Here is an 8,582-nt window from a genome sequence, read left to right on the forward strand (position 1 = left end):
ACACCACATTACCCCCATCCTCCGTCAACTTCACTGGCTTCCCGTCAAACAAAGAATCAATTACAAAATCCTCATCATCACCTTCAAAATACTCCATGCCTTGGCCCCTCCCTACCTTTGCGATCTTCTCCATCCAAACAATCCAACCCGTTCACTTCGCCCTACCACTTTTCCCCCCCCTCTTCGTCCCCCGTGTCCGCCTCTCCACCTTTGGTTCCAGAGCTTTTAGTCATTGCGCCCCCCAGCTCTGGAACTCCCTACCCCCTGATCTCCGCACCATATCTACTCTATCACTTTTCAAATCTCGACTGAAAACACACCTGTTCACTCTATCTTACCCACCATAACCCCTAGCTGTCATATTTTTTACCTCTTTTTATTGTGCTTTTAAGTTTTTAACCCTTTTAATACCTTTTTATCATACTGTAATTCCATGCCTCTTGTGAAGCGTCTTTGTGTATCTGAAAAGCGCTCTAGAAATAAAATGTATTATTATTATTATTATTATTATTATGTATGAAAGTAGCTGGTTAAGTCCCAGGTCACAGCGTAAAGGCTGATGACGTACATAGCATGGTGGGCAGATTGTCATTTCCTCTTTCTTCGCAGTAGGATGAAAAGCGGTAAACAAACATCGAAATTATTAACATAGCAAACTGGAAATAGCTAAATTAAACTCGAAACATAACTAAATTAAATTGCTACTGGATCTTAGAGCCAAGCAAGAGCGTAGGTTTGGTCTGAACATTGGTAGGGACGGAATTGCATAGCCTGCATGTACACTTTTTGCATTAACAATGATCAATGCAAAATAAATCTGTATTGACTTATACTAACTTTTATCTGTATTGGTTCAACCTACACCGTTCAATTCAAACCTTTGTTTTCAATGTCTGGATTCTATTAACAAATTTAAATTGCATTATTTGTAAATAAACTATATTAACATGCACAATAAATATAAGATTGTTAATCATCTCTTAACTATTCAGGAATTCAAGAAAATAAACATGTGTCTTAGGACCACTCAACATTGTCTAAATAAAGAAATTAAATATAACTGAAAAAACTTCTTTGTCAGGGAATAGCAAAAATAAATAAAAATTGAGCTGTCCCTTAGGTAAAACACTACCACAAAAAAAATGAAAGCTCCTTTGTAAGCTGCTTTAAGACGACATAGATAAAACAGTAAAATTGTGGGAAAGGTGTAAACTTTGGTTAACTGCATTTTTCACAGTTAATTTAACGTTAACAGTAGAAAACACATACAGGAAGATAGTTCTCTATAAGCAGCTTCCTACTTGAGTTTTGCAGGTCAAGTTCACACAGTTTAATGTTATGCTAACTCTGATGCAGGTCGCACTGTCATTAGCAAAATTAGTGGTGTGTTCCCCACTTCCACAACATTAACATCTTTTTACATTTCTTACAGTGGCTGCTGCTGGCTGAAAAAAAACTAATATCCCTACTATCTCTAATATCTAATATGTGCGTGTGCGTGTGAGAGAGTATATCAGGGATGTGAGGAATCAAGTCATCAGCCAATCAAATGTGCATTTAGGAGGGAAAATATGGACCAGCACATTCAGCAAGTGGAAACAGGTACATGCAGGGGTGAAAGTGGCTAGAATTTCTTGAAAGCAAAGAAAACTGTTTTAGCAGTTATTTCTATAACACATACAAAAACTGATTTTTATTCAAAATTGTATTTTTTCAATGATTGGCTCAATAAAAGTTAACAAAAACAGCAATAACCTCAACCTGCATCACCTAATTTTTATTTTCACTAATTTCCTCACATACTAAATGCCAAATCTAAATTTTAACTACTTACAAATATGAATATAGGATGTATATTAAAATTGAAGTTAATGTAAACATTTACTTTTTTAAAAATATATATATACATATATATAACAAAGATATATGTAACATACATTCAGAAAAATATGTACAAATGACTTATATTATGCAGAGTGAAATGGAATGTATTTTGAAGATCGCGCAAACATTGTCTCTTAATCTTATACTGGAACTGTTTTCTGGCCCTGAATCTTATACCGGAACTGCGTTCCTGGCCGTTCTGGCCCACTTTCACCCCTGGGTACATGTAAGTCTGAACATAATGAAAATAATAATTGAGTCAGTAACGGTAGGCACAATTCTATCCTTACAACATATGGGAAGACAATCTGAATGACCGATATAACTGAAGTCATTATACTGTATAATGCAAATAAGGTTGCTTAAAAGTTGATAGGGACAATTTGAGCATCCTGAAAAGTTGGTAGTGTTTTGTCCCTACCATCTCTATGCAAACCTGCGCCCTTGGAGCCAGGGGAGAGACGGTCCATCGTCTGACTTCGGAAATGTGTGGTTTATTTTGTTGCCGATGCCGACCAAAAATTATGTAATGTCCGGGTTATACAATCCCGTCCCCCGCTCAAAGAGCGCAGAGTCACCAACATGGGACAAGTCTGAAAGTGGTCAACAATTCCGTGTACATCTCTCCATGTCTGAAAGCCATGATACGGGTAAATCCTGCGTCACATTACTTGGGAATTTCGCGGGATAGAAGTCTGAAAAGGGCAACTGTTACCCCACTAGAAAAAAACAAACAAACAAACAAAAAAAACGACTCGAAACAATATGCCGGACGAGACTCCAGCGTCGCAAAGTCGAAAGCACGTAAGTCGGGTACCTGTACCCGGGTCGAGTACCTGTAAACCTCTTAAAAATAAATAATAGTGCAGGCCAGATGAAATACTTCATGTTTGTTCACTGACGCTTGAGTTGTGCCTTCTGCTGTGTGACGGATATCAGCCTATTCTGTGCTGGAGTACTTTTGATGAAGCCCACTCCCTTCATGGGAGTACGGGGGGATGAGTAGTTAGTTTGCTCGATACTCGACTGGTGTTGAGGAGACAATACAGGTTGGCATTCCCGGCTGTTAGTCTGACCATAGCATGCACTGGCTCATCCGTCTGCTGTTTGGGTGCTTTCCGCACTGCCTTCCATCGGCTTACTTGACCTTTTTTGTTGTCCCATTGCTTATTATGCCTGTGCTTGAGCCGCTTAGGCTCTGCGTCTTTTGTCTGTTTTTGTGGCTGGCGTCTGCAACATCTTCCCTCAGTTTGGTTTACGTCAGTTTGTGTTTGTTGAACTTTTGGGCCAATGTTGCTGCACAGTTGTGCACTTGCGGTGTGCTGATAGCACCCGCACTACCTTCCCTTGTGTTATGCGGCCTTCATTGGAATTGAAAAAAAAACAAAAAAACAGAAGTATACACTGGGTAAGGCGTCAAGTAACACAAGTTAAATGAGTGATTTTTAATGGTGGAGAATAAAAGAAACAGAAAATAACAATTTGTGTATGAAAGGGTAGAATTAAAACTCAAACACAAAGCATAAAACTCCTTTTTTATTTCACCAACCAATCCCTGGATCAAACCATGCAAAAAACGATACTGTTACAAATCTTCTGGCAAGATGAACCATTTTTTCTTGCCTCTTCTATCTGTTTATTTAATCCTGGCCACCAAAAATAACTTCTTGCCATTTATTTCATTTTAACAATACCACTGTGTCTGTGACCTACATGCAGTTGCATAAGTGCTACTTTTTGTTATGTACTTCCTCAATCTAAGTACATTTAAGGTCAAGACTTGAGTGGAACAACACTTCTTTATTCAGTGTGCTTCTCATCACGTGTGCACACGACTCATCACTTCGGTTCCTTTTTACCGTAAAACCATAACAGCAGGGGGCGCACAACTATGGCAACGGCAGTGTGACGTAAATATGTTGCAGATCACAGATCAAAATGATATCCTTGCACACACTAAAGTGTCGAGTAGCACACATGCCACAGCTGTAATTCACCCACATTTGACTGTTTAGCGGGTGTCAATGTTAAGATCAGCGTCTAGGCATGTTAACCAAAGCTTCAGTGTTTTATTATGTTAGTCTTGGTTCAGTTGTGTGAGCCATACGATATATATTGAACAGATATTTGACACCTGACCTGAGCAATCAGCCAAACATACAGTCCATTCCGCAAAGTTAGCTGTTAGATCACTTATGTGATTAGTTGCTATATCGCACAGTGAATATGAATTATCTTATCAACTTTCCATTATTTTCTGTTGTGTTGTTGATTTATTTCACTGCACTCCCTTATCCATCTACATCTGAAATGTTTACATTATGCAGCGTGAGCCAGCAAGCCGAGGAAAATTTCATATTTTAGTGTTTATAACGAAATCAGGGCTGGTGTCTGAGAGTTAGATGGAGTCATGGGTTACAGGCCTTTAAACAACACAATTTGAATTATCTTCTGTCATCTCCTTTGACAAGAAAGTGCAATCAGGATGGAAAATGGATTGTGCTACCTTCATGTCATGTATCATGCATCAGTCACTTTGATCATGTCTCCCTCATCCATTTTGTTCCAAGAGGCCGTCACATCTGCGAATGAATGCAAAGCTGAAATAATTCACTCTATCACGTTTATCTTAGTGTGTTCACTAATGATAATTGGACATTCTTTCGCCATTCCCCTCAGTTGATAGAGATAATACAATATTATATCTTTCCACCATTTACTGTAAATCAACTCATTAACACATATTGCACTGAAAAAGGCATCTCGTGTGTGCATGTGAACCTCATTTATCCAATCCTCCTCTGCAAGCAATCTAAAGCACTCCTCTGGGATGCCGGTTTTGCTGGAATTCCAGAGTAGAGGAGGGGAAGAAATGGCATGTGAAAGCGGCAGGCATGAGGGAGACAGCACTGGAGAGACAAAAGTGAAAAGAAGAAAAAGTGAGAAGGACAAAGAAAAATTTGTGGAGGAGTACAAAAAAAAAAAACATTTATGGAAAAAAAAAAGTCCTCTCCCTCATTCAATTGCAAGCACATTTTGCTATAAAGCTAGTAGCCAAATATTCAAATGCTCAAAAACAACACCTAAGACTACATTTCGTAAATGCAGTTTTATTTATTTATTTATTTATTTATTTATTTATTTTTAATCAAAGCAACAGAATCTGATTTTAGCCTCTCAAATGTAGATAAACTGTCTAATTTTGTTCAACCTCCATTTAAGCAGAACCATTATCTTGATGTGTTAAGCAAAACAAGTCACTTGCGGACATCAGCTAGGACGGTTTGGAAAGTGGATCTTTTTTGTGGCTATTTTCTGGCATGTTTTCAAATAATAACTACCACACTCTATACCGGGGTCGGGAACCTTTTTGGCTGAGAGAGCCATGAACACCACATATTTTGTAATTCTGTGAGAGCCATACAATATGTTTAAAACTAAAAATACAAGTAATGTGTGCATTTTGTGTAATTTCAACACTTTTAAAGTGCAATAAGTCTCTGAATTCTTTTTAATAACAAAGTTATGCTGTTGCTAATCAATAATGAGTATTTCTCACCATTAATGCGACTTCTGGTGCTGCATGGTTTTGCTGATGGTTTTGTAGTATGGTTAATACTTGGATACTTATGCATGGAGCACCATCAGTGCACACCGAAACAAGTTTATCCATCGGTAGATTTTCTTCTTTACCGAACTCAGTGAAGGACTTGAATAAATCCTCCCCTCTTGTTGTCCCTTTCAAAGTAAAAACCTTCCAATCACGCTGAACAGCAATAAATAGCTTACGTCTGTTGAGTCATCCAAAGCGAGAGAAAAAAAGGTGTCGCATTTATGCCCTAATGTCCTGCTGAAAAGTACGATACTTTTCGTCTTTTTTTGTTTTTGCTATCTTCTCAAAAGGGTTTCTAAAATTAGATGACAGAAACGGAAAACGAAACTGAAAACGAGTTTACTTCCTGATCTCACGCACACGCGCACATAGGCCGCTATTATCGACAGCAAAATACGGCAACCCCACTTGAACAGTGTCTCTGCCTCATCTGCGTCGCCTTTGCGATTGATAGATAGATAAATAGATAGACACAACGACATGTATGTTTGCCACTGTCCCACTAAAATTACTGCGAACTGGCTTTCTAGTCGCCGGTTGTAGCATATGGACTACGTGTCCCATGATCACCCTGGGCTCAAGCAGCCAATGGCATGGGACTTGGGGGGATATAACATCTAGGTTTCTATTTGACGATATCTAGTGAGAACTGCAGGAGTGTTGTCGGAGCATTAAAAAAAGTTAACATACGCCGCAAAAGTCACATCTGCTCATTACTGCACAACACCAGCGTATGACCGGTGACCGTCGCCGTTTCACGCAATGCGCACCGGAGTATATTTTCTTTAATAATTAAAGATTTCTCTGCGAGCCAGATGCAGCCATCAAGCGAGCCATAGGTTCCCGACCCCTGCTCTATACCATACAGTAGGTGTCCAAACTGGTCCTCAAGGACCGTTGTGGGTCCTGATTTTTGTTCCTATCCATCAAGCATAGACGGTTTAACCAATGAGGTTTCTGCTAAAACAAGCAGCACCTGACTACGATCAAATGATTACACTTGTAAGACATTAGATTGGTGCAAAGGCTTTATCTTGTTTTGCAATCCAGCACCCACTGCGGCCTGATGTGGAATAGTTTGGGTACTCCTGCTCTCTACGAAACTCCCGTCTCATCCCCCCCCCCATTTTGAAGGCTTATCACCTTTACTTATGTGATATAGATTTTTGTGAGTTCAAATTTGGCAGGTAACTTTTCTTTGTCGTACTCAAATAATTAATTGATGTTGACTTTTTTTTTTTTTTTTTTAACAGATCCTTTAATATTTTTTTTTTGTACATTTATGCTTTCAACAAATAATTTTTTTTTTTAAATGCGGATGGTGTAGTGCTACATTCGCCTAACTTCTGACCAGGCAGCGTGCAATCGATTTCCACTAAGTGACGGTATGATTTTGTGTGTGAATGGTTGTCTGTTGCTATGTGTGCCCTACGATTGACTGGCAATTTAGGGTGTAGTCTGCCTTTTGCCCAAAATCAGCTGGGATAGGCTCCAGCACCCAGTGAGCCTCAAAAGGATAAGTGTTGAAAATGGATGGATGGAATAATAAAACAATTAGAAATAAAAATAGCAATACATGATTAAATCAAGGACATTTATGGAATTTTTGAGCAGGATTCTAATTTCTGACCAAGGGACACATAAAACTTGTTAAAGGGCAACTGAAGAGCTTTTCAGATTTCGCTCTTAAGTGTTTTACTCAGTTGAATTGTATTAAATGCGTCATTCGCTCTCTCAAAAAGTCACATTAAAAAAAAATAATAATAATAATTGACCGCGTAGTTTATGAGTTATGGCCATAGCAACACCATAGCAACGAGGGACGCGCCGTCCTGCCGACCCCTACCTCATGATGTAACTTCCAGGAAGCCTCGCCACCACTCTGAACACGGAAATATAGCACCACGCTATCCTCCTCATGTATTGCAAACATTTTCTGGGTTTTATTTGCGGGATTCGTCATGCCATCTCGATGTGTAGCGATGAATTACTCACAGGAAGACTCGAGACTCTAGAAAAAAAAACTTCTCCTGCAAAGGTTTGGACCGTTTTTGTTAGCATGCATACAGGTCCCCAATCGGCTCATTGTTTTCATCATATCAGCCACGATAGCTTTGAAAAGCTACAACAATGCAACCTTGGTTTTACAAAGACGTAAGTAGAACATTAATGGCTTTTTTTGATAAACGAGGGGGACTCCTACTGCCTGTTTCTTGAGGTGCGACATTTTTTTTTTTTTTTGCTGTTGGCCTGTCACAAGTAGATAGGTTGGCTGACATGTCGTCTACTCATGTGATTTTATTACTATATCAATAGGTGTTATGTAAATTCAAATGTCCCCAGCACCGAATAGGTCCTTGGCTCGTTGTTTTTTATACTTCAACATCAAGGTCTGCCTATTTGAAGAGGGAACAATAGCATCAAATAGATGCTGCTATGACTGGGGCATTATTATTTGATCAGCAAGAAATTATTATTAAATTAAAATTAGGATTCATCCAATATTTTCATGCTGCTGTGATTTTTTTTTTCTCCAGGAAGCCAAACATAAAAAATTAAGTGGCGGAAACCCTCAACACGATGAAAAAAGCGTTGCAAGTCAGTTGCCACCCAGTTTCCCAAAATCAAGAGAGAGTGGGTCGAGTCATATGATGACCCAAGTGATGCGGTGTCCAGCGATGACGACTGAAGAGATCCTATGAGGCCTGCCAGATGCTGAATTTCTTCCGTCTGCGACATCAGATGACAATGACTTAGGAGAAATAAATGTAGCAAATTTTGATGACATGAAATCATAAACTAGTCATATATACAGTACACATTTTTTAAAAGAAAAATCTAGTTAGCTTCATATTTTAATGATAATGCATTATCTTTGTATAGAGAACACTTCATGCTACAGAAAAGAGTAAATACATATTTCCCACTGCCATTATCATTTTTCAATGTTCTGCTAGTCCGTTGCTATCTTAACTTTGTGTTGCTTACTAAAATTATGCTCTTTGATGTGTGCCATTGTCTGCTTGGTATAACATGTTGTGTCACAATCTGACAACGAAAGCTAATGCTGATTCAACATAAATCT

At 38.8% G+C, this 8,582-nt stretch overlaps 1 long non-coding RNA gene across 1 annotated transcript; it reads right to left on the reverse strand.

Moving 5' to 3' along the window:
• Positions 1 to 3,967: 3,967 nt before the first annotated feature.
• Positions 3,968 to 5,767, reverse strand: LOC130930633 (uncharacterized). Its single transcript, XR_009067085.1, has 3 exons — positions 5,444 to 5,767; positions 4,666 to 4,793; positions 3,968 to 4,466 (listed from the first exon to the last, which is right to left on the reverse strand). It is a non-coding gene; the product is annotated as an uncharacterized LOC130930633 (long non-coding RNA).
• Positions 5,768 to 8,582: the final 2,815 nt, after the last annotated feature.

This window comes from Corythoichthys intestinalis, chromosome 15 (assembly GCF_030265065.1).
Source record: "Corythoichthys intestinalis isolate RoL2023-P3 chromosome 15, ASM3026506v1, whole genome shotgun sequence".
Lineage (NCBI taxonomy): Eukaryota > Metazoa > Chordata > Actinopteri > Syngnathiformes > Syngnathidae > Corythoichthys > Corythoichthys intestinalis.